This window comes from Thermobia domestica, chromosome 7 (genome assembly GCF_964235325.1).
Source record: "Thermobia domestica chromosome 7, izTheDome1.hap1.1, whole genome shotgun sequence".
Classification (NCBI taxonomy): Eukaryota; Metazoa; Arthropoda; class Insecta; order Zygentoma; family Lepismatidae; genus Thermobia; species Thermobia domestica.
The window spans coordinates 143,171,881-143,199,519 of NC_137460.1; positions in this window are offsets into that span (position 1 = coordinate 143,171,881).

Consider the following 27,639-nt stretch of genomic DNA (forward strand, 5'->3'; position numbering starts at 1 on the left):
TATTTAAATCCAAGTTCAGCCCCGTAGCTTGGCAGAGGGAAGAGAATAAATATAAAAACGATCGAAAAGGACAAATATTTTTTTTTTTTCGAATCCAGCGTTTTCCAGTTCGCTGAGTTGAATACTGTCATTTCCGATACCGTTTACGACCAAATTCAGCCTCGTAACTTGGGAAGAGGGAGATACATAATAATGATCTAAAATGACCAAATATTAGTGTCGAATCCATAGTTTTCGGCGTCGCTAAGGTGAACAGTGATACTTCCGATCCCGTTTAAATGTGAATTCAGCACTGCAACTTGGGAGAGGAACAAGATATATAAAATTATCAAAAATTACCATTATCAATGTCGAACTCATGGTTTTCGAGGTCATTGAGATGAACAATTACATTTCCGATGTCGTACCTCGCAACATGGGTGTGAAGGATATATATAAGTTTATTGAAAATGACCCATATTAGTGGCGAATCCTTAGTTTTTGGGGTCTCTGAGACGAACTGTGACACTTCTGATGCCGTTTAAATTCAAATTCAGCCCCGCAACTTGGGGAGGAGAAGGGGAGAGAAGTGTACAAATAATCGAAAATGGCCGATATCAGAGAGCGCTCTACTAATAGTAAAAATTCACTGACTAATGAAATATATTATTATTTTTTTAAAGTTTAACCCAACGAAGTGGGCAATTGATGCTAGTAATCCATATTCACAAGTGAGACTTCAAATAACTTGGAGTTTGATGCCGTTATTTTGTATTTCCAACACAGGTCAAAAGTATTTATATAGATTGAATTTAGACAAAAGACATAGACAGTTGAATCGTTTCCAGTTTTCACTCAAATTATTCTAAAATATTAAGAGGTTTGATTATAAAAATTATTATTTTAGTTTTTCTCTCTCTTTTTTAGTCAATATTGCTAAACATATCATCATCTTCATAATAGTTATTCTGTCATTATTGGCAAGTTACTTGCTGCAACTGAGAAGCTTCGACGTTCGGTGGTCCTCAGATAGTCTCTTCGTCTTGACGTAGCAATTTTCTGTTTTAATACCTTCCTTCAACTAGTCTCCTTCGCTCAATCCCTCTCTTTCCTTCCACAATACCCTGCAGCATGTCCCTCATAATACAATCCCTCCTCAGCCAGTTCCTCTTTCTCCTCTTAACAATATGTAAAATTCTTCTTTTTTCCCTACTGCTAATTTTTTTATACACCTTCTCATTTGTTGTCCATTCAACAGAGCTAATTCTCTCCTTTTTTCTCCATGCCTATGTATCTCCAAGCCTGCAATTTTTTAATCACTTTTGCGTAATGTCAATGTTTCTGTCCTATAGAGTACATATTGGAATTAACTAACTAACTAACTCTATGGCCTATGGAACCCGTAGGTTCAGTGCCGCGTTCACAAAAGCTCTCCACTGACTTCTATCCTTAGCTAATTGGATCCAGTTTCTACTTTGTATTCCTATTTCTGCGAGATCCATCTTAATATTATCCTCCCATCTGCGCCTAGGTCTTCCTAATGGTCGTTTTCCTATGGGTCTACCAGTCAAGACTTTGAAAGCGTTTCTACTTTCTTCCATTCTAGCTACATGACCTGCCCACCTAAGCCTCCTAGACTTGACGACCCTAACAATGTTGGGTAAACCGTATAAAATATGTAGTTCCTCGTTATGAAGCTTCCGCCATTCCCCATTCTCGTTCCTCTTGGGTCCGAATATTCTTCTCAGGATCCTGTTCTCAAATACTTTCAGTCTATGTTCTTCCCTCAGAGTAAGCGACCATGTTTCGCAACCATACAGAACAACAGGCATGATTATCGTTTTATATATTTTAAGCTTCAAATTCCTCGACAGAACTCGCGGCGACAAGAGATTTTGAACCGAATAGTAACACGAATTCCCTGCTTTAAGTCGACATTTAATTTCTTCGTGAATATGATTTTCATCTGTTAACATTGATCCTAAATATTTGAAAGTATCCACTTTTTCAAAAGTATTATTTAATATTTTAACGCCTCCACAATTTGCCGTATTACGGTCCCGACGCACTTCCATGTATTTAGTTTTCTCTGCATTTACTTCTAAACCCATGTCCCTGCAAGCGTTTAATAATATCTCTGCATTTATTTCTACTGTTCTCCTATCATCCCCTATTAAATTTACATCATCAGCATATGCCATAACCTGGTGAATGCCGTTCAACTCTAGGCCCTGGTTGCTATCTTTGATTTTTCTTATGGCGTATTCCAGCACAAAGTTAAATAATAAAGGCGACAACGCATCTCCTTGTTTCAGGCCATTTTCGACGTGGAAGCTCGCGGACAAAAATTTTCCTACCCGGACTTTACTTTGGGATTCACTTAAACATATCTTAATTAATCTAATTAGCTTTCTCGGTATTCCAAGCTCTGTAAGAACGTTGTATAATGTTTCTCTCCTAACAGAGTCGTAAGCCTTTCTGAAATCAATAAATAGTTGATGTACCGGGGTATTGTATTCCCACTTCTTTTCGAGTATTTGAAGAATGGTAAATATTTGGTCGATAGTTGATCGATTTCGTCTAAATCCGCACTGATAATCTCCAATAATTTCATCTGCGTATGGGGTCAGTCTTGCTAATAGAATATTTGAAAGGATTTTATAGGATGTTGACAGAAGAGAAATGCCTCGATAATTATTACAGTCAGTTTTGTCGCCTTTCTTGTGAATTGGAATAATGATTGACTCTTTCCACTCTTGTGGCAATTCTTCCTTGTTCCAGATAAGGAGAATGAGTTTGTGTATCTTGTTCCACAATTTTTCGCCTCCAGCTAAAATTAACTCAGCCGGAATTTCATCTGCACCCGGAGATTTGTGTTTCTTTAATTTCTTTATAGCGGCTTCCACTTCTATTCGATTGGGTTCTGGAATATACGGTTCTGCGGTGTGTATCTCTTTTTCTCCATGCACATTAGTTTTTGGCTGCGTGTTCAGCAAATCGTCAAAGAAATCTTTCCATCTATTTAAGAGGCTATCCGTATCAGTGAGAACTGTTCCGTCAGATTTCTTTAATATATAAGCACGAGGTTGATAGCCTTTCTTAAATTCGCTGATCCCCTTATACATGTCCCGAATATTTTTATTTTTACTATTATCTTCAAGTTCCTTAATTTTAGCTTTCAAAAAATCCCGTTTCTTTGTTCTAAAAGTTTTGGAAGTTTCCCGCCTGATATCTGCGAAATTTTGTGAAGTTATTTCATTCGGATTTTGTAGCCACCGTAATTTTGCCTGTTTTCTCTTCTCTGCTAGTTTAATGCATTCTTGGTCGAACCATGGTTTGTTCCTACGTATTTCCGCGTGTCCCAATTTTTCTATTGCTGAACTTTTAATGCTATCTCTAATTTCAATCCAAGTACCCTCAACACTAGTGCACTCCGAGTCTTCTAAAACCGAGAATCTATTCGAAACTTTAATCTGGTATTCCTCTCTTACCTGGCTCTCTTCTAATTTCTTTAAATTAAATCTCTCCGTTTTCAGACATTGAGCATTACATTTATTCAACGATAATCTCTCCCGTATTATCGCTGCTACCAGGTAGTGATCAGTGTCACAATCAGCCCCTCTAAACGACCGGACGTCAATTATGCTAGATTGTCTTCTTCTATCTACTAAAACGTGATCAATTTGATTATGTGTTTTTCCGTCTGGTGATGTCCAAGTGTATTTATGAACGTCGCGATGTGGGAATTTTGTACTCTTCACGATTAGGTTTTTGGATGTTGCAAAGTTCACGAGTCTAACACCGTTGTCATTACTTTCCTTATGCAAACTTTCGTTCCCTATAATCGGTTTGAAAATATCCTCTCGTCCTACTTTCGCATTGAAATCCCCTAATAGAATTTTCATATGGTATCGCGGGAGTTGGTCAAATATCCGTTCCACTTCTTCGTAAAAACTATCTTTTATATCGTTACCCTTATCTTCAGTTGGAGCATGTACATTTAAAACAATAATATCACACCACCGTCCCTTAAGAGTAATAAAAGAAAGTCTGTCAGTAACAAATTCAACCCGTTTAATTGCTGGTAATATTCGTTTGTGAACGAAAAACCCTGTTCCTAACTGGTGATTTTTATTTCCTTCCCCGTAAAAGAACGTAAAATTTCCGGAATTCTCAGATCCATTTCCTTCCCACCTAACTTCCTGAACTCCTACTAAGTCCATCCTGTATTTCTCTAACTCACTCGTTACAGATTTTAACGCGCCTGCCCTATAAAGACTTCTAATATTCCATGTTCCAAATCTCATGTCCATTTTCTTTTGCTGATGTCGTGCCAAGTTATCAGTCCTTGTCCGAGGCTTTTGTGAATGTTTCTGAACAAGTACCTTTTTTTACAGGATGAGGGTGTTAGCCTTACCCAAACCCCCAAGCTGGAGGACCACTCCTAGTCGTCTGTCCGCGACTGCTTATTCAGTATATTCGCAGCTAACCTCTATATCTAGAGGCCTTCTCCTCGATCCGCAACCTGAGGACGCGCCATGCCGTGGTGACAGGAACCCACGTTACACGGACATATTGGAATTAGTAAAACAAAATCTCAATATTTAATTGGAAGTTTGATTAATACAAGGATGAGCTAATCGTGGTTGTAAAGAGAAATCTGACGCCTTTAGAGTGTAAAAATTAATTTCCAATTCATGGTATTTCAATAATCTGTGCTGTCTTGATTTTCTTTCATGCGTCTCAGGAGTAGCCTCCTCAGTTTGGGAACCAGTGTAGTGTTGGATCTGTTAAAAAATGTAAACAGATTAAGAAACGTTGTGATTTAGGCATATCTTACAAGTAGTGAAGCGTGGACACCCAGTAAAAAAGGAAAGGTCATCACCTACTGATATGTTGTACACTATCATGATACTTACACAAAGTTAAACTATATTACATTTAGAAACATGCATTGTATTTCCGTTACCATTGGCGCATTGTAGTGTTTATTATCCCTTATATCCATGGTAAAATTTACCTATGAAAAGCTTGAGATTTCTTAAATGCAAGACTTGCAAGACTCTTGCATGCAAGACTAAGACCAAGACCAAGACTGGGTGTGCAAGACCAAGACCAAGCCCAAAACCAAGGCTTGCAGTGCAAGACCAAGACCAAGACCAAGACCAAGACTGGATATGCAAGTCCAAGACCAAGACCAAGACCACCCCGGTCTTGGTCTTGGTCTTGCATTTGCTCATTACTACTTAGAGCTAACACAACCTAACCAAATCTAACCTAATGAAATTAACTAACTTAAACTAACCTAACATTAATAGAAGTAAGCGAAATTCTATTGCTTTTTGAAAATTAGCTGGAGCCTTATACTAGTACAATCTAACGTAACATAATCGTAACTAACCTGAACACGCCTAAACTAAACTAATGTAAATAGAAACTACCGAAATTATAAAATTTCTTAGAAAATTTAGCTGAACCTTTTCTGCTAAACATTGTCTCTCACCTATTTTATCCGTCGTTAAAACATTTATAATGATTTTACACTAGTAACCTTACAGTTGTAAACATAAAATACAGGTGTATTACTTTGTATTTAATTCTGTTGTTTTCAGAAATCTGATCCTTATAAATATGTCTTTTCATGCAAAGTATTAAATTTTATTTGTATACCAGGATTCTTCTGACATTTATGTTTTTTTTAGAGGTATCCAATTTAATAATATAGCGCCTGGTATTAATCCAGTGGGATGTGCAGTATGGTTAACATAGTAATTCTTCAACTTTGTACTTTTATTAAATAGAACTATTTCACAATGTTGATAAACGTCATTCGTTCAGACAGGAAAACTCTTTACGTGTATGGCACAATAAGGGTAGAATTTCCAACAAGATATGTCATAACATTTTTCCGAAAATAAATCCTAAGATATTTCCTAGGATGGTCTCGTAGTGTATAGCCCGCCTAAGCCGGGCCTGTGAGAAGTTGGCCCCCAAAAGTTTGGGCTACACGAGATCTTTTTTGGGCCAGAAAGAACTTCATTTGGGCTAGCAAATTTTAGTGTTTGGGCTACTCTAGAAACAAAGTCTGAGGGGCCAACTTCACGTTAGCCCCCCAAGTGTTTGGGCCAGAGGAGATTTTTATTGGGCTGGATAATACTTCGTTTAGGCTGATTGGGTCAGCAACTCTTAACGTTTGGGCTATTATAGTTTCTTAAATATGGGCCATTAAACTTTCTGAAAAGTGATTTTCCTGCTTCTTTTCTCGGGGTCACGTTCACTAATATGACATTTCTGACAAATACGTTTATTGGAATTGACAGTATTTTGTTTCAACTAGCAGTTTAGGAAGTTTTAAGATTTGGGCTAGTTTGAAACAGAAATAGATCTTCACAAAGTTTGGGGAGGCAACTTCAAATTATCCCCGAAGTGATTGGGCCAGACGAGATTTTTATTGGGCTGGATAGTACTTCGTTTGTGTTGATTGGGTCAGTAACTTTTAGCGAAATATGTGCTACAGAACTTTTTGAAAAGTGATTTTCCTGCTTCTTTTGTCGGGGACGACTTTACTAATATGATATTTCTCTCAAATACGTTTATTGGAATTGACAGTACCTTGTGTCGACTAATAGTTTATAAAGTTTCAAGATTTGGGCCGTATCTAAAACAGAATTAAATCTTCATAAAGTTTGGAGGGCCAACTTCACATTAGCCCCCAAGTGATTGGGCCAGACAGTAGGAACATACAGAATACGTCTCCTATATAATCCGCTTCCACGTATGCTAGGGGATTAAGCCGTGATTACTACGTTGTATGGTCTTATTTTGCCAGGGAGCTAGGGGATCAACGTGGGATTAAGCCGGAACTTTAGATTAAAAGGCGACATTTCATCATATAGTATCAAGTACATAGAATAATTGATAGATAATAGTACATTTTTAATTGAATTATTAAGTCTGCAATTATACTGGATCGATAATCCTCTTAGTATATGACGCGTGTAAGATGTTTTCCGCTGTCGCCTTTACTGTCTGGGCTTATTGCTGGTTTTTTTCTTTATAGACCCGCCTTCGCTTTGTATAACAGCCCGCCAGGCCCGCTGCGCCGAGCACTAATGCCATTTGACGCTCTTATATACTTTAGTCCACATAAGAAGAGAAAGTTAATTTATATCTTTTCACTTAATTTGATGACACGCCAGCTACTTTGGTGCTGACTATTTTCTGGTTGTTTGTTGTCGCCCGCTGGTTCATTGATTTTGGCAATCTTCTTTATGACGTAGAAGAACTTGTTGCGTGAACTGAAGGTGAAGAAGAAATATCGCGATGCTGTATTTGAAATTTCCGGTTTTAGGGTATACTTATAACCTCGGTTGAGTATTTTGATTCAGATTAGGCCTATTATTAAATTTAATAAATAATTATTAATTCCGTGAATATCTGAATTTGATATTGTAATTTTATGAAAAGTAAATTGTACACTTATTTATTGAAGAAGTGTTTTAAAAAGTACGAAAACTATATTATTTCAATATGGATATTTCTATGATGTATGCTAGACATACGGATACTATAAGAAATGGGTGCAACAGACTTGCGCACACTTGAGATCCAAGATTGCGCACACTTTTCAGTTATACAGATCCAGATCCAAAAATCCAGGTTTGCGCACAGTTTTTTTTACAATGTTGCCAAACTTAGATGTTTACGGGGTGTCCCAAAAGTAGGTATACAGTACTGATCAGGCTCGTACAGTACCGTACTGCATTTTATATAATTTCTTATTGATATTTTCAGATAGGCTTAGTTTCTTTATTATTTGTTTTTAATGTGTTTTACTTACATCTTAAGCTAGGAAGAGCCGAATCAAATAAACCCATAAACTAGAATGAAATGAAATGAAATCTCTAAGTTTAACGTCCCACGGTTATGCCGGTTAGGCTAAAGGAGACGGTGATAATGAGAAATGAATGGAATGGTGGAATAAAGAAAGTGGGAGGAAACGGGAGAACCCCGAGATAACCCACGAGCACGGTGTTTGTCCACACACGGCGCGAGCTGGGATCGAACCAGGGACTCCAAGCACCGCAGGTGAACGCTCTACCACTGAGCCACCGCGCCTCCCCCCATAAACTAGAATGTTATACTTGATAATGGCAAGGGGGCGCGGTGGCTCAGTGGTAGAGCGTTCACCTGCGGTGCTTGGGGTCTCTGGTTCGATCCCAGCTCTCGCCGTGTGGACTTTGTGGTGGATAAACACCGTGCTCGTGGGTTTTCTCGGGGTTCTCCCGTTTCCTCCCACTTTCTTCATTCCACCATTTCATTCATTTCTCATCATCACCGTCTCCTTTAGCCTAACCGGCATAAGCGTGGGACGTAAAACTAAAGATTTTATTTCATTTTGATCAATGCAGGGGTGTATACCTACTTGTGGGCCACCCTGTATTATGAAAATGAAAAACTAACTTTGTGTTAACCAGATCAAAACAGCATAGTCAATCTGCCAAAAATTTACTTTACTTTCTCTGGCAAGTATGAACCACTATTTGAGACTCAGCATCCACGAAAACGGACTTTTTTTCCTTTCGCCGTAATAACATCTTGAACCCGAGTCTCAAACGCCAAAGGCGCGTACGCTAACCGCTTAGCCACGAAAGAGCTTGTCGAGCCATTGGCTCAGTTGAGCTGAGTCGAACCAAGTTGATGGACTCGCTTCAATGGAGCTGGCTGATGCTGATGGCTCACATGAGCCGAGTTGGTGGCTCATCCCAGTCAAGCCGGTGTAACATGCAATTTTTACCCTAGCAAATTATTACCCTAGAGGGTAAAATTTGCCAGGGAAAATTTGACGTCAACAATAGGGGTACAAATATTATCGTGAAAATATTACCCTACATGTCAATCAAATATATTGTTGAAAGGAGGGTAAAAATTGACCGGGAAAAAATGACTTCTCACGTAAGAGGGTAATAATATCCCGGGCAAATTGTACCCTATAGCTAAACTCGCTTAAACTACACAGAAAATTTCTCCTAAAGAGGGTAATAATTGACCAGGAAAAAATGACTTCTCACGAAAGAGGGTAATAATTTCCCGGGCAAATAGTACGTTCTTGCTAAACTTTATAGAATTACAGTATACATTTCTCTTAAGAAGGGTAATAATTGACCAGGAAAAAATGACTTCTCACGAAAGAGGGTAATAATTTCCCGGGCAAATTGTACCCTATAGCTAAACTCGCTTGAACTACACAGTAAATTTCTCCTAAAGAGGGTAATAATTGACCAGGAAAAAATGACTTCTCACGAAAGAGGGTAATAATTTCCCGGGCAAATAGTACCCTCTTGCTAAACTTTATAGAATTAGAGTATACATTTCTCTTAAGAAGGGTAATAATTGACCAGGAAAAAATGACTTCTCACGAAAGAGGGTAATAATTTCCCGGGCAAATTGTACCCTATAGCTAAACTCGCTTGAACTACACAGTAAATTTCTCCTAAAGAGGGTAATAATTGACCAGGAAAAAATGACTTCTCACGAAAGAGGGTAATAATATCCCGGGCAAATAGTACCCTCTTGCTAAACTCTACAGAATTACAGTATACATTTCTCCTAAAAAGGGTAATAATTGACCAGGAAAAAATGACTTCTCACGAAAGAGGGTAATAATATCCCGGGCAAATAGTACCCTCTTGCTAAACTCTGCAGAATTACAGTATACATTTCTCCTAAAAAGGGTAATAATTGACCAGGAAAAAATGACCTCACGAAAGAGGGTAATAATTTCCCGGGCAAATTGTACCCTATAGCTAAACTCGCTTGAACTACACAGTAAATTTCTCCTAAAGAGGGTAATAATTGACTAGGAAAAAATGACTTCTCACGAAAGAGGGTAATAATATCCCGGGCAAATAGTACTCTCTTGCTAAACTCTACACAATTACAATATACATTTCTCCTAAAAAGGGTAATAATTGACCAGGAAAAAATGACTTCTCACGAAAGAGGGTAATAATTTCCCGGGCAAATTGTACCCTATAGCTAAACTCGCTTGAACTACACAGTAAATTTCTCCTAAAGAGGGTAATAATTGACCAGGAAAAAATGACTTCTCACGAAAGAGGGTAATAATTTCCCGGGCAGATTGTACCCTGTAGCTAAACTCGCTTGAACTACACAGTAAATTTCTCCTAAAGAGGGTAATAATTGACCAGGAAAAAATGACTTCTCACGAAAGAGGATAATAATATCCCGGGCAAATAGTACCCTCTTGCTAAACTCTATAGAATTACAGTATACATATCTCCTAAGAAGGGTAATAATTGACCAGGAAAAAATGACTTCTCACGAAAGAGGGTAATAATTTCCCGGGCAAATTGTACCCTATAGCTAAACTCGCTTGAACTATACAGTAAATTTCTCCTAAAGAGGGTAATAATTGACCAGGAAAAAATGACTTCTCACGAAAGAGGGTAATAATTTCCCGGGCAAATTGTACCCTATAGCTAAACTCGCTTGAACTACACAGTAAATTTCTCCTAAAGAGGGTAATAATTGACCAGGAAAAAATGACTTCTCACGAAAGAGGGTAATAATATCCCGGGCAAATAGTACCCTCTTGCTAAACTCTACAGAATTACACTATACATTTCTCCTAAAAAGGGTAATAATTGACCAGGAAAAAATGACTTCTCACGAAAGAGGGTAATAATTTCCCGGGCAAATAGTACCCTCTTGCTAAACTTTATAGAATTACAGTATACATATCTCCTAAGAAGGGTAATAATTGACCAGGAAAAAATGACTTCTCACGAAAGAGGGTAATAATTTCCCGGGCAAATTGTACCCTATAGCTAAACTCGCTTGAACTACACAGTAAATTTCTCCTAGAGAGGGTAATAATTGACCAGGAAAATATGACTTCTCACGAAAGAGGGTAATAATATCCAGGGCAAATAGTACCCTCTTGCTAAACTCTACAGAATTGCAGTATACATTTATCCTAAAAAGGGTAATAATTGACGAGGAAAAAATGACTTCTCACGAAAGAGGGTAATAATATCCCGGGCAAATAGTACCCTCTTGCTAAACTCTGCAGAATTACAGTATACATTTCTCCTAAAAAGGGTAATAATTGACCAGGAAAAAGTGACTTCTCACGAAAGAGGGTAATAATTTCCCGGGCAAATTGTACCCTATAGCTAAACTCGCTTGAACTACACAGTAAATTTTTCCTAAAGAGGGTAATAATTGACCAGGAAAAAATGACTTCTCACGAAAGAGGGTAATAATATCCCGGGCAAATAGTACCCTCTTGCTAAACTCTATAGAATTACAGTATACATTTCTCCTAAGAAGGGTAATAATTGACCAAGAAAAATCACTTCTCACGAAAGAGGGTAATAATTTCCCGGGCAAATTGTACACTATAGCTAAACTCGCTTGAACTACACAGTAAATTTCTCCTAGAGAGGGTAATAATTGACCAGGAAAAAATGACTTCTCACGAAAGAGGGTAATAATATCCCGGGCAAATAGTAGCCTCTTGCTAAACTCTAGAGAATTACAGTATACATTTCTCCTAAAAAGGGTAATAATTGACCAGGAAAAAATGACTTCTCACGAAAGAGGGTAATAATATCCCGGGCAAATAGTACCCTCTTGCTAGACTCTATAGAATTACAGTATACATATCTCCTAAGAAGGGTAATAATTGACCAGGAAAAAATGACTTCTCACGAAAGAGGGTAATAATTTCCCGGGCAAATTGTACCCTATAGCTAAACTCGCTTGAACTACACAGTAAATTTCTCCTAAAGAGGGTAATAATTGACCAGGAAAAAATGACTTCTCACGAAAGAGGGTAATAATTTCCCGGGCAAATAGTACCCTCTTGCTAAACTTTATAGAAATACACTATACATTTTTCTTAAGAAGGGTAATAATTGACAAGGAAAAAATGACTTCTCACGAAAGAGGGTAATAATTTCCCGGGCAAATTGTACCCTATAGCTAAACTCGCTTCAACTACACAGTAAATTTCTCCTAGAGAGGGTAATAATTGACCAGGAAAAAATGACTTCTCACGAAAGAGGGTAATAATATCCCGGGCAAATAGTACCCTCTTGCTAAACTCTACAGAATTACAGTATACATTTCTCCTAAAAAGGGTAATAATTGACCAGGAAAAAATGACTTCTCACGAAAGAGGGTAATAATTTAACGGGCAAATAGTACCCTCTTGCTAAACTTTATAGAATTACACTATACATTTCTCTTAAGAAGGGTAATAATTGACCAGGAAAAAATGACTTCTCACGAAAAGGGTAATAATTTCCCGGGCAAATTGTACCCTATAGCTAAACTCGCTTGAACTACACAGTAAATTTCTCCTAAAGAGGGTAATAATTGACCAGGAAAAAATGACTTCTCACGAAAGAGGGTAATAATATCCCGGGCAAATAGTACCCTCTTGCTAAACTCTACAGAATTACAGTATACATTTCTCCTAAAAAGGGTAATAATTGACCAGGAAAAAATGACTTCTCACGAAAGAGGGTAATAATATCCCGGGCAAATAGTACCCTCTTGCTAAACTCTGCAGAATTACAGTATACATTTCTCCTAAAAAGGGTAATAATTGACCAGGAAAAAATGACTTCTCACGAAAGAGGGTAATAATTTCCCGGGCAAATTGTACCCTATAGCTAAACTCGCTTGAACTACACAGTAAATTTCTCCTAAAGAGGGTAATAATTGACCAGGAAAAAATGACTTCTCACGAAAGAGGGTAATAATATCCCGGGCAAATAGTACCCTCTTGCTAAACTCTATAGAATTACAGTATACATTTCTCCTAAGAAGGGTAATAATTGACCAAGAAAAATCACTTCTCACGAAAGAGGGTAATAATTTCCCGGGCAAATTGTACACTATAGCTAAACTCGCTTGAACTACACAGTAAACTTCTCCTAGAGAGGGTAATAATTGACCTGGAAAAAATGACTTCTCACGAAAGAGGGTAATAATATCCCGGGCAAATAGTACCCTCTTGCTAAACTCTACAGAATTACAGTATACATTTATCCTAAAAAGGGTAATAATTGACGAGGAAAAAATGACTTCTCACGAAAGAGGGTAATAATATCCCGGGCAAATAGTACCCTCTTGCTAAACTCTGCAGAATTACAGTATACATTTCTCCTAAAAAGGGTAATAATTGACCAGGAAAAAGTGACTTCTCACGAAAGAGGGTAATAATTTCCCGGGCAAATTGTACCCTATAGCTAAACTCGCTTGAACTACACAGTAAATTTTTCCTAAAGAGGGTAATAATTGACCAGGAAAAAATGACTTCTCACGAAAGAGGGTAATAATATCCCGGGCAAATAGTACCCTCTTGCTAAACTCTATAGAATTACAGTATACATTTCTCCTAAGAAGGGTAATAATTGACCAAGAAAAATCACTTCTCACGAAAGAGGGTAATAATTTCCCGGGCAAATTGTACACTATAGCTAAACTCGCTTGAACTACACAGTAAATTTCTCCTAGAGAGGGTAATAATTGACCAGGAAAAAATGACTTCTCACGAAAGAGGGTAATAATATCCCGGGCAAATAGTAGCCTCTTGCTAAACTCTACAGAATTACAGTATACATTTCTCCTAAAAAGGGTAATAATTGACCAGGAAAAAATGACTTCTCACGAAAGAGGGTAATAATATCCCGGGCAAATAGTACCCTCTTGCTAGACTCTATAGAATTACAGTATACATATCTCCTAAGAAGGGTAATAATTGACCAGGAAAAAATGACTTCTCACGAAAGAGGGTAATAATTTCCCGGGCAAATTGTACCCTATAGCTAAACTCGCTTGAACTACACAGTAAATTTCTCCTAAAGAGGGTAATAATTGACCAGGAAAAAATGACTTCTCACGAAAGAGGGTAATAATTTCCCGGGCAAATAGTACCCTCTTGCTAAACTTTATAGAAATACACTATACATTTTTCTTAAGAAGGGTAATAATTGACAAGGAAAAAATGACTTCTCACGAAAGAGGGTAATAATTTCCCGGGCAAATTGTACCCTATAGCTAAACTCGCTTCAACTACACAGTAAATTTCTCCTAGAGAGGGTAATAATTGACCAGGAAAAAATGACTTCTCACGAAAGAGGGTAATAATATCCCGGGCAAATAGTACCCTCTTGCTAAACTCTACAGAATTACAGTATACATTTCTCCTAAAAAGGGTAATAATTGACCAGGAAAAAATGACTTCTCACGAAAGAGGGTAATAATTTAACGGGCAAATAGTACCCTCTTGCTAAACTTTATAGAATTACACTATACATTTCTCTTAAGAAGGGTAATAATTGACCAGGAAAAAATGACTTCTCACGAAAGAGGGTAATAATTTCCCGGGCAAATTGTACCCTATAGCTAAACTCGCTTGAACTACACAGTAAATTTCTCCTAAAGAGGGTAATAATTGACCAGGAAAAAATGACTTCTCACGAAAGAGGGTAATAATATCCCGGGCAAATAGTACCCTCTTGCTAAACTCTACAGAATTACAGTATACATTTCTCCTAAAAAGGGTAATAATTGACCAGGAAAAAATGACTTCTCACGAAAGAGGGTAATAATATCCCGGGCAAATAGTACCCTCTTGCTAAACTCTGCAGAATTACAGTATACATTTCTCCTAAAAAGGGTAATAATTGACCAGGAAAAAATGACTTCTCACGAAAGAGGGTAATAATTTCCCGGGCAAATTGTACCCTATAGCTAAACTCGCTTGAACTACACAGTAAATTTCTCCTAAAGAGGGTAATAATTGACCAGGAAAAAATGACTTCTCACGAAAGAGGGTAATAATATCCCGGGCAAATAGTACCCTCTTGCTAAACTCTATAGAATTACAGTATACATTTCTCCTAAGAAGGGTAATAATTGACCAAGAAAAATCACTTCTCACGAAAGAGGGTAATAATTTCCCGGGCAAATTGTACACTATAGCTAAACTCGCTTGAACTACACAGTAAACTTCTCCTAGAGAGGGTAATAATTGACCTGGAAAAAATGACTTCTCACGAAAGAGGGTAATAATATCCCGGGCAAATAGTACCCTCTTGCTAAACTCTACAGAATTACAGTATACATTTCTCCTAAAAAGGGTAATAATTGACCAGGAAAAAATGACTTCTCACGAAAGAGGGTAATAATTTCCCGGGCAAATAGTACCCTCTTGCTAAACTCTATAGAATTACAGTATACATTTCTCCTAAGAAGGGTAATAATTGACCAGGAAGAAATGACTTCTCACGAAAGAGGGTAATAATTTCCCGGGCAAATTGTACCCTATAGCTAAACTCGCTTGAACTACACAGTAAATTTCTCCTAAAGAGGGTAATAATTGACCAGGAAAAAATGACTTCTCACGAAAGAGGGTAATAATTTCCCGGGCAAATAGTACCCTCTTTCTAAACTTTATAGAATTACAGTATACATTTCTCTTAAGAAGGGTAATAATTGACCAGGAAAAAATGACTTCTCACGAAAGAGGGTAATAATATCCCGGGCAAATAGTACCCTCTTGCTAAACTCTACAGAATTACAGTATACATTTCTCCTAAAAAGGGTAATAATTGACCAGGAAAAAATGACTTCTCACGAAAGAGGGTAATAATATCCCGGGCAAATTGTACGCTATTGGTAAACTCCATTAAACTACACAGTAAATTTCCGCTAAAGTTGGTAATAATTGACCAGGAAAAAATGATTTCGCACTAAATGAGATAATAAAATCTGATTCAAATTATACTTTATAGCTAAACTCCATTGAACTAAACAGTAAATTTCACCTAAGGAGGGTAATAATTGACTAGTTAAAAATTACTTCTGACGAAAGGTTGTAATAATATCCCGTGCAAGTTGCGGCATGTGATTTTACTGCATTTGGAAACTCCAAGGACGATTTTTTGAATCAGCTTGTGACCCAGGATGAAATGTGGTTTCATCACTTTGATACGAAAGCCGAAGAGGAGTCATGCGAGTGGCACCACTCAGGATCTCCAAGGCCGAATATATTCAAAAGCACAAAAGTCCGCAGGAAACGTGCTTGCCTCAATATTCTGAAATAAGGATGATGCTTTGCTCTCAGACTACCTTCCAATGGGCCAAATCATAACTGCAGATTATTACTGCAGTCTGCTGGCTAAGGTAAAGGACGCTATTAATGAAAAGACCCCTGAAAGTTGACACGAGGTGTTTTGTTTTTTCAGGACAATGCTTCCTTCCACAAGGCTAGCTGAACAATGGATATTCTGAGGGACCTAGGGGTACAGTGCATTGACCACCCACCTTACTCGCCAGATCTGGCTTCTTCTGATTATTATCTTTTTCCGAAACTCAAAAGAACAGTGAAAGGACAGAAATTTCACAGTGATGAAGGGGTGATTACAGCTGTGGAAGAGTTTTTTGCAGAACTCTAGAAATCTTGTTTTATTTTTATTTTATTTTATTTTTTTTGAGGGGTTGGAAAAGTTGCAGAATCGAAGTGTCAAGTGTTTTTACCTTCGAGGGGACTATGTTGAATAGCCTCAAACTTTCATGCCTGCAGTTCAAGTCCTTCTGGGTCGGGCCGAGAACTTATCAGCCCACCCTCGTAGTGATGTGGTACAGACAACAACATAAATTAATACACAATCAACTTTCACACACACATTTAGAAATGCATTAACTTCTTACAATGGCACGTTGAGATGGTATACTTTTTGCATTGCTAACACACCTCGTGGGAAGAAATTATAAGAAAAAAACTATACGAATTCAAAACAATGTACTTTATAGATATCTTAATCAAATTAAGATCTACAGTACAATTTTCATGGGAAAGGAAAAACTTTTTAATGTTAAGTATAATCTTTTGTTATATACCGCACCTTCACAAAAATTTACAAACTACTTATTTAGAATCTATTTGATGTACAATTTGTACCAGGTATAGTAACCTCTTATATTGTGAAGTCATTTCCCTTTGTCAATATTTACTCTCACTTCGAAAAATATACTAAACTTTTAGTGAAATTTTTACAGCTATTTCCTGAGATTCCATTTTTTGGTCAAAATCTACCTAATTCTAGAGTCATTTACTACACAGTTTGATTAAATTTACCAAGGTGTAAAATTTTCAAGGAATATTATTACAACTTATTTTGTGAAGCCTTTTCAAAATTTACACACATATATATAGAACTAATATAAACAGTTTAATGAAATTCAGCTAGTCGGTACAATTTATCAGGGATATTGTTACCCCAAAGAATGCTTGATGTAAAGAAAGAAGTTTGTTTGTGATTCTTCGACTGCCTGAAAGCTTCTGAAAATACTTAAAGAAAGCGCAGTCAACTGGAGAAATCGACGACTCATTCAAAACCTGTACACACGACAACGAATGAAGCTGCGCTTGAATGAAAGAGAAAGAAACAGTATGAAGATTGAAAGAGGGGTCACACAAGGATGTAGTTTGTCACCCCAATTATTGAATATTTACATAGAGTTTAAAGAAAGAAGCATTAATGGGAATTGGAGATTTCAAGATTGGAGGACGATCATTCACAAGATCAGGTATGCAGATGATACGGTGATAATAGCTAACACCAAAGGAAGAATACAGGAGAAGATTGACAAAATAGTTGACTCTGGAAAATTGTATGGAATGGAAATTAACATCGAAAAGTCGAAAGTCATGAGAAAATCCCGTGGAAACACGGCTTACGGATCAGTGTACAACAAGGAGAACTTGAGGAGGTAGACAATTTCAAGCATCTGGGAAGTATTTTGACGAGAGACACTTACTACACCAAAGAACTCAGGTCAAGAATTGCCATAGCCAAAGAAGCATTCAAAAAGAAAAGATCAATCTTAACTAGCAGGCTCAATATTGGATTTAAAAAGAAGTTGGTCAAGTGCTATATATATGGAGCATTGGACTGTATGGCTCAGAGACTTGGACATTACGGAAGTTAGAGAAGAAATATTTAAAGAGCTTCGAAAAGTGGTGTTGGAGGAAGATTGAGCAGATAAAATGGACGAGAGGACAACAAATGACCAAGTTTTGAAAGGGATAGAAGAAGACACATCTAGGCACCTTCCTTCCTAAAAATGCGAACTGGATTGGACACACCTTCCGAAGAAACTGCCTTCTTCACACTGATAGGAAGGAAAGATAGAGAGGAAGTGAGGAATAGGAAGAAAAAGGACATGACTGACCCATGATTTGAAGGAAAGGAAAAATTATCGGAAGTTAAAATAATAAGATTAACATCGAAAAAACTGGAAGAACCACATCTAAGCCTAAATAAAAAATTGAAAAAAAAAACTCATTAGTCCCAGCATATGCCTAAAATAAAGAATACATAAAAATAACAATTATCATTAACACCTTCTTGCTAAATAATTTTTTTGCTTAATTATTACCAACCTTTGGAAAAATGTAGTATGCTATGTAGTTGAACAGAGTTTAGATAGCAGGAACAATTTGCCCGGGATATTATTACCCTCTTTCGTGAGAAGTCATTTTTTCCTGGTCAATTATTACCGTTCTTAGGAGAAATGTATACTGTAATTCTATAGAGTTTAGCAAGAGGGTACTATTTGCCCGGGATATTATTACCCTCTTTCGTCAGAAGTCATTTTTTCCTGGTCAATTATTACCCTTTTTAGGAGAAATGTATACTGTAATTCTGTAGAGTTTAGCAAGAGGGTACTATTTGCCCGGGAAATTATTACACTCTTTCGTGAGAAGTCATTTTTTCCTGGTCAATTATTACCCTCTTTAGGAGAAATTTACTGTGTAGTTCAAGCGAGTTTAGCTATATAGTACAATTTGCCCGGGATATTATTACCCTCTTTCGTGAGAAGTCATTTTTTCCTGGTCAATTATTACCCTTTTTAGGAGAAATGTATACTGTAATTCTGTATAGTTTAGCAAGAGGGTACTATTTGCCCGGGATATTATTACCCTCTTTCGTGAGAAGTCATTTTTTCCTGGTCAATTATTACCCTCTTTAGGAGAAATTTACTGTGTAGTTCAAGCGAGTTTAGCTATAGGGTACAATTTGCCCGGGAAATTATTACCCTCTTTCGTGAGAAGTCACTTTTTCCTGGTCAATTATTACCCTTTTTAGGAGAAATGTATACTATAATTCTGTAGAGTTTAGCAAGGGGGTACTATTTGCCCGGGATATTATTACCCTCTTTCGTGAGAAGCCATTTTTTCCTGGTCAATTATTACCCTCTTTAGGAGAAATTTACTGTGTAGTTCAAGCGAGTTTAGCTATAGGGTACAATTTGCCCGGGAAATTATTACCCTCTTTCGGGAGAAGTCATTTTTTCCTGGTCAATTATTACCCTTTTTAGGAGAAATGTATACTGTAATTCTATAGAGTTTAGCAAGAGGGTACTATTTGCCCGGGATATTATTACCCTCTTTCGTGAAAAGTCATTTTTTCTTCGTCAATTATTACCCTCTTTAGGAGAAATTTACTGTGTAGTTCAAGCGAGTTTAGCTATAGGGTACAATTTGCCCGGGAAATTATTACCCTCTTTCCTGAGAAGTCATTTTTCTTGGCCAATTATTACCCTTTTTAGGAGAAATGTATACTGTAATTCTATAGAGTTTAGCAAGAGGGTACTATTTGCCCGGGATATTATTACCCTCTTTCGTGAGAAGTCATTTTTTCCTGGTCAATTATTACCCTCTTTAGGAGAAATTTACTGTGTAGTTCAAGCGAGTTTAGCTATAGGGTACAATTTGCCCGGGAAATTATTACCCTCTTTCGTGAGTAGTCATTTTTTCCTGGTCAATTATTACCCTCTTTAGGAGAAATTTACTGTGTAGTTCAAGCGAGTTTAGCTATAGGGTACAATTTGCCCGGGAAATTATTACCCTCTTTCGTGAGAAGTCATTTTTTCCTGGTCAATTATTACCCTTTTTAGGAGAAATGTATACTGTAATTGTGTAGAGTTTAGCAAGAGGGTACTATTTGCCCGGGATATTATTACCCTCTTTCGTGAGAAGTCATTTTTTCCTGGTCAATTATTACCCTCTTTAGGAGAAATTTACTGTGTAGTTCAAGCGAGTTTAGCTATAGGGTACAATTTGCCCGGGAAATTATTACCCTCTTTCGTGAGAAGTCATTTTTCCTGGTCAATTATTACCCTTTTTAGGAGAAATGTATACTGTAATTCCGCAGAGTTTAGCAAGAGGGTACTATTTGCCCGGGATATTAATACCCTCTTTCGTGAGAAGTCATTTTTTCCTGGTCAATTATTACCCTTATTAGGAGAAATGTATACTGTAATTCTGTAGAGTTTAGCAAGAGGGTACTATTTGCCCGGGATATTATTACCCTCTTTCGTGAGAAGTCATTTTTTCCTGGTCAATTATTACCCTCTTTAGGAGAAATTTACTGTGTAGTTCAAGCGAGTTTAGCTATAGGGTACAATTTGCCCGGGAAATTATTACCCTCTTTCGTGAGAAGTCATTTTTTCCTGGTCAATTATTACCCTTCTTAAGAGAAATGTATACTGTAATTCTATAATGTTTAGCAAGAGGGTACTATTTGCCCGGAAAATTATTACCCTCTTTCGTGAGAAGTCATTTTTTCCTGGTCAATTATTACCCTCTTTTGGAGAAATTTACTGTGTAGTTTAAGCGAGTTTAGCTATAGGGTACAATTTGCCCGGGAAATTATTACCCTCTTTCGTGAGAAGTCATTTTTTCCTGGTCAATTATTACCCTCTTTAGGAGAAATTTACTGTGTAGTTTAAGCGAGTTTAGCTATAGGGTACAATTTGCCCGGGAAATTATTACCCTCTTTCGTGAGAAGTCATTTTTTCCTGGTCAATTATTACCCTTTTTAGGAGAAATGTATACTGTAATTCTGCAGAGTTTAGCAAGAGGGTACTATTTGCCCGGGATATTATTACCCTCTTTCGTGAGAAGTCATTTTTTCCTGGTCAATTATTACCCTTTTTAGGAGAAATGTATACTGTAATTCTGTAGAGTTTAGCAAGAGGGTACTATTTGCCCGGGATATTATTACCCTCTTTCGTGAGAAGTCATTTTTTCCTGGTCAATTATTACCCTCTTTAGGAGAAATTTACTGTGTAGTTCAAGCGAGTTTAGCTATAGGGTACAATTTGCCCGGGAAATTATTAACCTCTTTCGTGAGAAGACATTTTTTCCTGGTCAATTATTACCCTTCTTAAGAAAAATGTATAGTGTAATTCTATAAAGTTTAGCAAGAGGGTACTATTGCCCGGGAAATTATTACCCTCTTTCGCGAGAAATCATTTTTTCCTGGTCAATTATTACCCTCTTTAGGAGAAATTTACTGTGTAGTTCAAGCGAGTTTAGCTATTGGGTACAATTTGCCCGGGAAATTATTACCCTCTTTCGTGAGAAGTCATTTTTTCCTGGTCAATTATTACCCTTCTTAAGAGAAATGTATACTGTAATTCTATAAAGTTTAGCAAGAGGGTACTATTTGCCCGGGATATTATTACCCTCTTTCGTGATAACTCATTTTTTCCTGGTAAATTATTACCCTCTTTAGGAGAAATTTACTGTGTAGTTCAAGCGAGTTTAGCTATAGGGTACAATTTGCCCGGGAAATTATTACCCTCTTTCGTGAGAAGTCATTTTTTCCTGGTCAATTATTACCATCTTTAGGAGAAATTTACTGTGTAGTTCAAGCGAGTTTAGCTATAGGGTACAATTTGCCCGGGAAATTATTACCCTCTTTCGTGAGAAGTCATTTTTTCCTGGTCAATTATTACCCTTTTTAGGAGAAATGTATACTGTAATTCTATAGAGTTTAGCAAGAGGGTACTATTTGCCCGGGATATTATTACCCTCTTTCGTGATAAGTCATTTTTTCCTGGTCAATTATTACCCTCTTTAGGAGAAATTTACTGTGTAGTTCAAGCGAGTTTAGCTATAGGGTACAATTTGCCCGGGAAATTATTACCCTCTTTCGTGAGAAGTCATTTTTTCCTGGTCAATTATTATCCTTCTTAAGAGAAATGTATACTGTAATTCTATAAAGTTTAGCAAGAGGGTACTGTTTGCCCGGGAAATTATTACCCTCTTTCGTGAGAAGTCATTTTTTCCTGGTCAGTTATTACCCTTTTTAGGAGAAATGTATACTGTAATTGTGTAGAGTTTAGCAAGAGGGTACTATTTGCCCGGGATATTATTACCCTCTTTCGTGAGAAGTCATTTTTTCCTGGTCAATTATTACCCTCTTTAGGAAAAATTTACTGTGTAGTTCAAGCGAGTTTAGCTATAGGGTACAATTTGCCCGGGATATTATTACCCTCTTTCGTGAGAAGTCATTTTTTCCTGGTCAATTATTACCCTTTTTAGGAGAAATGTATACTGTAATTGTGTAGAGTTTAGCAAGAGGGTACTATTTGCCCGGGATATTATTACCCTCTTTCGTGAGAAGTCATTTTTTCCTGGTCAATTATTACCCTCTTTAGGAGAAATTTACTGTGTAGTTCAAGCGAGTTTAGCTATAGGGTACAATTTGCCCGGGATATTATTACCCTCTTTCGTGAGAAGTCATTTTTTCCTGGTCAATTATTACCCTCTTTAGGAGAAATTTACTGTGTAGTTCAAGCGAGTTTAGCTATAGGGTACAATTTGCCCGGGAAATTATTACCCTGTTTCGTGAGAAGTCATTTTTCCTGGTCAATTATTACCCTTTTTAGGAGAAATGTATACTGTAATTCCGCAGAGTTTAGCAAGAGGGTACTATTTGCCCGGGATATTAATACCCTCTTTCGTGAGAAGTCATTTTTTCCTGGTCAATTATTACCCTTTTTAGGAGAAATGTATACTGTAATTCTGTAGAGTTTAGCAAGAGGGTACTATTTGCCCGGGATATTATTACCCTCTTTCGTGAGAAGTCATTTTTTCCTGGTCAATTATTACCCTTCTTAAGAGAAATGTATACTGTAATTCTATAATTTTTAGCAAGAGGGTACTATTTGCCCGGAAAATTATTACCCTCTTTCGTGAGAAGTCATTTTTTCCTGGTCAATTATTACCCTCTTTTGGAGAAATTTACTGTGTATTTCAAGCGAGTTTAGCTATAGGGTACAATTTGCCCGGGATATTATTACCCTCTTTCGTGAGAAGTCATTTTTTCCTCGTCAATTATTACCCTTTTTAGGATAAATGTATACTGTTATTGTGTAGAGTTTAGCAAGAGGGTACTATTTGCCCGGGAAATTATTACCCTCTTTCGTGAGAAGTCATTTTTTCCTGGTCAATTATTACCCTCTTTAGGAGAAATTTACTGTGTAGTTTAAGCGAGTTTAGCTATAGGGTACAATTTGCCCGGGAAATTATTACCCTCTTTCGTGAGAAGTCATTTTTTCCTGGTCAATTATTACCCTTTTTAGGAGAAATGTATACTGTAATTCTGCAGAGTTTAGCAAGAGGGTACTATTTGCCCGGGATATTATTACCCTCTTTCGTGAGAAGTCATTTTTTCCTGGTCAATTATAACCCTCTTTAGGAGAAATTTACTGTGTAGTTCAAGCGAGTTTAGCTATAGGGTACAATTTGCCCGGGAAATTATTACCCTGTTTCGTGAGAAGTCATTTTTCCTGGTCAATTATTACCCTTTTTAGGAGAAATGTATACTGTAATTCCGCAGAGTTTAGCAAGAGGGTACTATTTGCCCGGGATATTAATACCCTCTTTCGTGAGAAGTCATTTTTTCCTGGTCAATTATTACCCTTTTTAGGAGAAATGTATACTGTAATTCTGTAGAGTTTAGCAAGAGGGTACTATTTGCCCGGGATATTATTACCCTCTTTCGTGAGAAGTCATTTTTTCCTGGTCAATTATTACCCTCTTTAGGAGAAATTTACTGTGTAGTTCAAGCGAGTTTAGCTATAGGGTACAATTTGCCCGGGAAATTATTACCCTCTTTCGTGAGAAGTCATTTTTTCCTGGTCAATTATTACCCTTCTTAAGAGAAATGTATACTGTAATTCTATAATGTTTAGCAAGAGGGTACTATTTGCCCGGAAAATTATTACCCTCTTTCGTGAGAAGTCATTTTTTCCTGGTCAATTATTACCCTCTTTTGGAGAAATTTACTGTGTATTTCAAGCGAGTTTAGCTATAGGGTACAATTTGCCCGGGATATTATTACCCTCTTTCGGGAGAAGTCATTTTTTCCTGGTCAATTATTACCCTTTTTAGGAGAAATGTATACTGTAATTCTATAGAGTTTAGCAAGAGGGTACTATTTGCCCGGGATATTATTACCCTCTTTCGTGAAAAGTCATTTTTTCTTCGTCAATTATTACCCTCTTTAGGAGAAATTTACTGTGTAGTTCAAGCGAGTTTAGCTATAGGGTACAATTTGCCCGGGAAATTATTACCCTCTTTCCTGAGAAGTCATTTTTCTTGGCCAATTATTACCCTTTTTAGGAGAAATGTATACTGTAATTCTATAGAGTTTAGCAAGAGGGTACTATTTGCCCGGGATATTATTACCCTCTTTCGTGAGAAGTCATTTTTTCCTGGTCAATTATTACCCCTCTTTAGGAGAAATTTACTGTGTATTTCAAGCGAGTTTAGCTATAGGGTACAATTTGCCCGGGATATTATTACCCTCTTTCGTGAGAAGTCATTTTTTCCTGGTCAATTATTACCCTTTTTAGGAGAAATGTATACTATAATTCTGTAGAGTTTAGCAAGGCGGTACTATTTGCCCGGGATATTATTACCCTCTTTCGTGAGAAGCCATTTTTTTCTGGTCAATTATTACCCTCTTTAGGAGAAATTTACTGTGTAGTTCAAGCGAGTTTAGCTATAGGGTACAATTTGCCCGGGAAATTATTACCCTCTTTCGTGAGAAGTCATTTTTTCCTGGTCAATTATTACCCTCTTTAGGAGAAATTTAGTGTGTAGTTCAAGCGAGTTTAGCTATAGGGTACAATTTGCCCGGGATATTATTACCCTCTTATGTGAGAAGTCATTTTTTCCCGGTCAATTTTTACCCTCCTTTCAACAATATATTTGATTGACATGTAGGGTAATATTTTCACGATAATATTTGTACCCCTATTGTTGACGTCAAATTTTCCCGGGCAAATTTTACCCTCTAGGGTAATAATTTGCTAGGGTAAAAATTGCCCGTTACACCGGCTCAATTGATCTGAGCAGATTGCTCTTCATCCCAACCGAGTTGGCTCTAGCTGTTCGCTGAGTTGAACCGAGCAGAGCCGGTTGACATCACTATCCGGGTTAGGGTTATGCTTGGGCTCAAAACTTAGACCGTGCAGGTCTCAGCCTTGACGGTAACAAGTACAGTATATATACAGGGTGTTTCAGATAAAACGTCCAGTGCTTATAAATCAGAAACGGCTGGGAATCAAAAGATGAAACAAAAACTGAGATAGGAAAATGTCATAGGGCACATCACATGGTGTTGTTGTGGTGACCCCCAGGGCCCTCCTTGAAGGGGCCCCAAAGGCCAACTTCAAATTTTCAAATGGGAACATGTACTAAACCGCACCTCATTCGATAGTCCTTGAAAAACGGAACAACTTTTGTAGGAAACCATTTTCGATTTGGGCCACAGTTTTCAAAATGACCGCAAAAAGTGGGTCCTGTATCAGATAAAACGTCCAGTGCTTATAAATCAAAAACGGCTGAGAATAAAAAGATTAAACAAAAACTGAGATAGGAAAATGTCATAGGACACATCTCATGGTGTTGTTGTGGTGACCCCCAGGGCCCTCCTCGAAGGGGGCCCAGGGGTTAACTTCAAATTTTCAAATAAGAACATGTATTGAATCATACCTCACTTGGTAGTCCTTGAAAAACGAAATATTTGTTGTAGGAAGCAATTTTTTTATTTCGGCCACCGTTTCAAAATGGCCGCAAAAAGTAGGTTGTGTGGGTCCATGTAATGTTCCCTATGACACTTTCCTATCTCAGTTTTAGATTCATCTTTTTGTTCTCAGCCGTTTTTGATTTATAAGCACTGGACGTTTTGTCTGATACTATTGGACTTGAACATTTTACAAAATTCTGACCTGCTGTTAGATTTTGAAAACTGGGGAAGCCGAAAAATATTACAATTGAATTGTTTAAAATAACTTTGATTCCTGATATCCTGAAATTTGTCTTTACAAATAAAAGTAGGTGGTGGTGTTTCCCTTCCAAGTACGAATAATTAGTATTTCAGATTTTGCATCCAGAAATTTCATTTTCTTTTTTTTCATTAGATGTGCACAATTCTGTTTTTATCACCTGGCAACGTCGACTACCGATCCTGTGCGCAATCCTGGCCAAAGATACTGTCAATCAACCTCTTATCTGGCATTTGCTGATAAAGAAGATACGTGTGCGCAAGTCTGTGACTCCCTAAGAAACTAGCTATGTTTACAACCTGACGTTGCATGCTGGTACTTGTATGTTGCTTTTTTTCGGAAGCATGGCTTATTGACACTGATTGCAGACACAGCATTTGATTATAGGATATTTGCTTGTTAGAAAAATTATAATTGAATTTTTATATTTGGTTATGTATGTATTCGTGTCTACTGTTGTTCTCAGATGTTCGCTTTCTCGGGACCAAGGTGCGTTTGAGTATATCACCAGTTTAACCAGCTATAAGTCTATGTGGCCATCACAGAAGAATAGCTCGCAACCGGGGATGCACTCACTCGCTCCATAGTCATGGGAGAAAGAATCGAACTCAGAAGACCTGCCCTACATGTGTATTATCTAAATGAAATTTTGCGCAACGGAAAAAAAAAATAAATAAACTCGAAAATTTGGAAAAGTAAATAAAAAAAATAAATCTCAGGATTCGTGACATTCACTGATGGGTTCCCCGTAACGTTTCACTCATATCATTTTCCCCTCGATGATTCATTATCGGATTGATAGGAAGACGCACTATTGATCTCGACTAAATCATGTTTTACTATGAAATTTCTACTCTACTGTATCTCTGTTATATGGAATAAAACATAACTGTCAACTTGAAGCTTTACTTGTTTTACCGAAGCTTTATACAGACTGTTTACATTAAGTTTAGGGGCACAATCATACATCGCATTACACTTTACAGAATCATTTTTACCGTGCGTGTCACAATTCGTGACCAACCGTTTTTACAATATCACATGCACACCTACTCTCATGACTTTCAATTTTATTACCTACTTTTTAACAATATTTATTACTTTTATTAAATAGTTACGCATTCTCGACTATCTTAAGGAAAGTGCCTCTCATTGGCATTCATATTTTTCATTAAAAAAATCTTATGTTTTAGCTGTTCACAGCAGCTACAATTACTAGGCACCCTTTTCTATATTTATTTATTTCTTGCCTACACATTTTATTACAAAACATACACATGAAATCACTAAAATCTTAACCTACACTAACCTAAGACACATTCACACTACACACTCACACCAACAAATTTATTTTATAACGTAAAAACGCTTTGGTTGGCAATCCAGGCCACATTTCTTTTAATGAGATTCTGTTACAAAAAAAAAAGTTATATGAATGTTCGCACGGTGTAGAAAACCAATTGCCCC